A 5,818-nucleotide genomic window follows, 5' to 3' on the forward strand; every position below is an offset into this window, starting at 1 on the left:
ACTTTATAGACTATACTCTCTAATAGAAAAAAAATTGCTTCTTTAAATATTGAAAAAGAAATCATGAGAAGTGAGGAGATCTCTGAAGAGAAAAGCTTAAATCTCTTATAGACTTATAACTAAGTGAACTATTAAAAGAGATTTAATATGAACAGTATTTAAAGAAATTTCTATAATCAATATAAGAGACTCTATTCTGATTTATTCAGATGACTCAAAAAATGAGAATCTGAATAGATTAGACACAGACATTGCTTATACTGAAGATAATATCAATTTTATCTCAGATTTCTGAAATTTAGACTGTGAATCTGAAGTCTTTGATGCTGAACTATTTATAATAGTGAAAGCTTTCAAACTCATTGAAATAAAATCTTATAAAAGTGAAAAATAGTTTGAAAGAGATATGAATATTCTCTGATAATCAAGCTACTTTAAAGAGACTTTGAAATAGTCAGATTTATAATAATTAAATGAATCTTGAACTGATTTTAAACTCTGTTTTGAAAATTCAAAAGAAAAGAATATTAAAACTGATAATTCATCTACATTGAGTTCCTGCTTATATAAATATTCATTATAATGAATTGACTGATTCAGCTGTAAAAAAGAGTTCAGAATTAAGCAGATCTATTTAAAAAACAGTGTTCTGATCTTTCATAAAGAGAAAGATAAAAGAATCTTGTTTAAATAAGTGAAATGAAAGCTGATAGAAACAAAAGAAGAGCATACATTATTCAAGATTTGAGATAAAATGAAAGTGAAAATCTTGTTTAATTAAATGTAAAAAGAAAATATTCTCATCTATAATTCAGCTGAAACTAGAACATGATTATTTCAAATTCTATATACAAAGATTTGATGATAGATTTGATTCAACAGAGTGCTCATTCTGCAATGTAAATGAAAATTCTGAGTATATTGTAATTCATTATGCATTATACAATAGTCTCAGAGTCAGATTAAAGAAGAAGTATGATTTAAATCAATTAAATATAAGGTTCTTATTCTCAACTGAGACAGGAATTAAATACTTAATAGACTTTCTATCAGAAACTTAAGCAGCTATAAGAAAATGACTGAATTCAGAAGTATCTGAATATGAAGAGACAGAAATTGATTAGATATAGTCTGTTAAAACAGCTATACACTATCTTTTAATAATTTTATTTTGTTATAGTCTCTCTTTACTATACTTGTTTCTTTCTGTTCTTTTCTATCTATCTATTTAATGTGTCTATCTTTAAGACTATGTTCTCTTTTCCTTTGTCATGATATTTTCAAATGATTTCAAAGTATCAGAAGGTGTTGAAATACTGTAATTTATAAACAGTTTTTGTATTCTGAACTGAAATTTTCTGATTTTGCATATCTGAAATTGATAAATGTATAATAGTTGACTCTATAGATATAGGAAAAACTCTGAGAACTCAAGGTTCTTAGGTAGATATCATAGTCTCTGACTGCATACATCTATAATTGAAGAATAATAATAATAATAATAATAATAATAATATATAAACACTGAGAAATACTCATTCTACATATAGAAGATTGATTTCTTAGATTATATTATTAGAGTTAATAACATTTCAATGAATAGAAGTCAGATCTTCATCATTGAGAACTGGCCAGCACTGCAGATATATTATAAGATACAGATATTTCTAGAATATATGAATTTCTATAGACAATTCATCGATGCATATTCATGAATTACTGCCTCTCTTACAGATCTGTTAAAGAGAAGTGTTAAAGACAGGAAAACAGAACTGTTTATTCTCACTTAAGATACTGTGTGAGTATTTGTAGAATTAAAACAAGCTTTTACAGATGTTATAATACTGAATTACTTTAATTCTAACTTATTCAGTCAGTGTGAGACTGATGCATTCAGAAATGAGATCTGTGAAATTTTTTCACAGTTAATATTGAAGACCTTTTAATATTAAAAGAATTAGAGAATAATAGTCTCTGAGAATACAGATAATGAAATATCTGTAAGAGAAGACTTTTTTACAGAGTCTATAAGATGTTATAAATGAAGATCAGTGATCTTCTTCTTCAAGAAGTTATCACTCACATAGAGAAGGTATAATACTTATAATTAAGAAATGTTAATAATTGTCAAATTCTTTAAGATCTGATAACATTATCTTCAGAGTAGTAAGTACTTAGTATAAGTTCTCACTGATTATATAAATCTGCATTACTTCTTGATAATAAAGAGCTTGATAGAATGTTAAGTCAGATGAGCAGAGCTGCTTTCAGAATATGATTTCTATATCTGATAATATCTGATACTGTTCAGATCAGCTTGACTCTGCTAACATACTGTTTAAATAATCTAATTATAATATCATTAATGAGAAGAAGAATTCTATAAAAGAATCTCTATTATCACTGCAGAAGAAGCTGACTGCAGAGAATTAAAATTCTCTGAAACTTGAGAACAGTGTCAGTAAGATAGCTGTGTAACTTAGTATAGATGATGAAAGAAAATCTGAGTCTCTGCAGAGAACTAACACTGAAGATTATAAGCTTCTTATATTATATCTTACTATTATTGAATTAGTAAAGAATAAAACAGTTTACAATTCTTTAACTTAACTACTTTTAGAATTTATTAATAAGTTACAGTAGAGAAACATCTCTACTGCAGCTTGAATTCAGAAGTTAAGGAAGAAAGAATTCAGTTTAAACTTAAAAGAGACAGATTCTGAGTGAGACAGTACTGCTAAGAAATCAAGTCACTGATAATTAGAAGAATATAAACTTCTACTATTAAATAATTCAGTCTTCATTTCTCATAGCAGAGCAGTGTGTCAGAAGTTATTAAGAATTTATTATAATAATTTTCATACTGAGCACTTCAGGTTAGAGAAGACTAAGAAGCTTCTAAAATCTAAATATATTTAAGACAAGCTTTAGATAAATATCAAAGAGTATATTAAGACTTATAGTATCTGTTAAAGAATAAAGATTCTGCAGTATAAGTAATATAATGAGTTAATATCACTGTCTATTTCAAAGAGCTTATAATAGAATCTATTAATAAATTTCATAGTTGATCTACTGAAGTCAACAAGAGTCAAAGAATATAACTTAATTTTAATCATTATTAACTACTTTATAAAGATAATTAAATATATTTCTATCTATAAAAAGATTAAAGTCTCTGAATTAACTGATCTATTATTAGATATCATTATTTATAATCATAGTACTCTGAAATTATTAATAACAGATCAAGAATTTCTCTTCATTAGTAAATACTGCTTAGCTTTTTACTATCATCTTATAATAAGATATCTTCTCAGTACTGTATTTCATTCATAGATAAATAATTAGACTGAATATCAGAATCAGATATTAGCACGGTATCTTTAAGTATTCTGTTTATATTATTAGAATAATTAATCTAAATATCTTCTGACTACTGAATTTGTGTATAATAATGTAAAGAATGTAACTTTAAAGATATCTTCTTTCTATACTTATTATAAATATAATTCTTCATTACTCAGTGATATTATGAATGATATTTTAAAGAGAAGAATAGACAGTCAGAATATTAAACAGATACAGAGAACAGAGTATCTCTCAGTATCAGAAGTAAAAGCAAGATTGAAACTTTTAAATAAAATTTATAAGAAGACAGTGAAAAGTATTTACTGTACTCAGAAATAGCAGATAGAATACTATAATTGAAAACATCTTTTAATAAAGTTTTTAATAGAGAATCAAGTACTACTTTCAGTAAAGAATATCAAGACAATGAGATTATATAAGAAGCTCAGTGAGTAGTGACTAGAATCTTTCTCAGTAGTAAGAGTAATAAGTAAATAGATATATAAGTTGAAATTACTCTCAGAATTGAAATCAATTTATTCTGTTTTTCATATTTTCTATTTAAAGCTCTATAAGTAATGCTTTAAAGCAGAGCTGTCTCAGCTGAATAGTATTGAGATTAAGAGTGATACTGAATATCTTATAAAGAGAATATTAAATAAGTAAATATATTACAGTAAGCTTCAATATCTTATTAAATAAGAAGATTATTTATTATCAGAGAATTTATGAAAACTACTTAAGTATTTGAAAAATGCTGAGAAAGAGATTGTAAGCTATAAGATAATTAGTAGAGACTGCTCTATTATACATCAGAGACATTGAATAAGAAATACTGTTTAAAACTTCTCATTTTTCTCAAAGAGTTTTTTAGAGATAATCTCAAAGTAATGAGTCAGTGTTTTATAAATTCTATAGCACTCTTCTTCTATTTTCTTTTAAAGAATTTTTATAAGTTTAATAAGACTATATAAGTATAAAATTCCTGAAGCAGTTAATAAGAAAAGAAAGAGATATTTGAAATTAATAAGATTAATATTATTAATCTATAAACTACTGCTATTCTAATAGAGTTGCAGTCTGTAGAAAAAGTAAAAAGAGAGATCAGAGCTTACTTATTAATAATCTCATTCTCATCAAACTTATTCTTCACTATTAAAGTCTCTGACACAGACATCTTTATCTGCTGAGAAGTTAGTACTGTGACACTGTAGAGAAGCATGCTGTAGAAGAGTATAAAAGATACTTAAAGTATTAACTTATTAATTTATAAAGTATCTTAGTCATTTACTTCAATTAAAGTAAGATTCTCTTCAATTAGTAATTAATCTCTGTGATACTTTTAATGAAGATACTGATCAATCTCTTCTTTTTAAGATCAGTTATTCTGAGATATTTTTTTATTTTGAAGATTTACATTTTATCTTCTTCTACAGATGAGTAAGAGAGATCTCTTCAGTCTTGACAGAATTTATCAATACTTGAAGCTCTGAGACTCTTACTCTGTACTACTTAAGCATCTGAGCTTCTTGTCAGAACTGACATAATATTTTCTTATAAGATAATACTTACAGAGAGACAGAAGTTATTGTTACAAATATAACAGAAATAATAAGAGTAAGAGAAGAAGTGAGTATATAAGATTTCTTCTTTCTTCAGCTGCTTAATACAGTGCAGATAAGTAATAATACTGATTAAAGACTGTATCAGAGTCTTCTCACAGAGAGAAGATAAAGAAATTATAAAACTCTGTAAACTAAACTCAGCAGTATTCTAAGCAGAGCTCAGATATTATTATTATTATTATTATTATTATTATTATTTCATTATACTTATATGCAAGCGGAGCTTATGATGAGTCCTTGCGTGATGTTAAATACAGATCAAGTGTTGATTATACAGGAGGAAATACAGATGTTGAGATCATGCCAAGATAATAAAAACATAGAAAAATACAAAGAAGTGACAATTAGATACATGTGATAATAACTTTCCAGCTCAGGAACATAGAGCAATTCATTGAAGTGATTTGTACACCTCTGTATTTATTAGAAACCTGAGGTGCTTGAGTTCCGGATTTAATGTATCCCCTGCGGGTTTCGAACCCACGCGCCTTGGTTTCCCACGCCAAGGCGCTACCGGGTGGCCGCATTAACCATTCGGCCACCGGGGCGCAGAGCTCAGATATATTATAAGAGAAGAACTATGAATTGAGCTTCTCAGAGCTGCTGTTTCTGAAACTAAGCTCTCTCTGAGATTCTCTCTGAATGATCACACAGAGTCATATATCACTGTGTTGACTGAAAAGAGAAACAGTGTTACAACAGCAGCAGAGAGAGTAGAAGAAGAACTAAATATGAATAAACTAATTAATAGAAGAAATAACATCTCTCTGTAAGATACAGTTACTATCACTGTGACTGTAAGAGATGTAAAAAAAGAAGAAGATATGATAATAAGAGCAGTT

At 27.2% G+C, this 5,818-nt stretch overlaps 1 pseudogene across 1 annotated transcript; it reads right to left on the reverse strand.

Moving 5' to 3' along the window:
• Positions 1-5,435: 5,435 nt before the first annotated feature.
• Positions 5,436-5,524, reverse strand: BDBG_17994 (annotated as a pseudogene). Its single transcript has one exon. The product of its transcript is annotated as a tRNA-OTHER (tRNA).
• Between the last annotated feature and the right edge of the window lie 294 nt (positions 5,525-5,818).

Source organism: Blastomyces gilchristii (genome assembly GCF_000003855.2).
Source record: "Blastomyces gilchristii SLH14081 genomic scaffold supercont1.40, whole genome shotgun sequence".
In the NCBI taxonomy this organism is placed as follows: Eukaryota; Fungi; Ascomycota; class Eurotiomycetes; order Onygenales; family Ajellomycetaceae; genus Blastomyces; species Blastomyces gilchristii.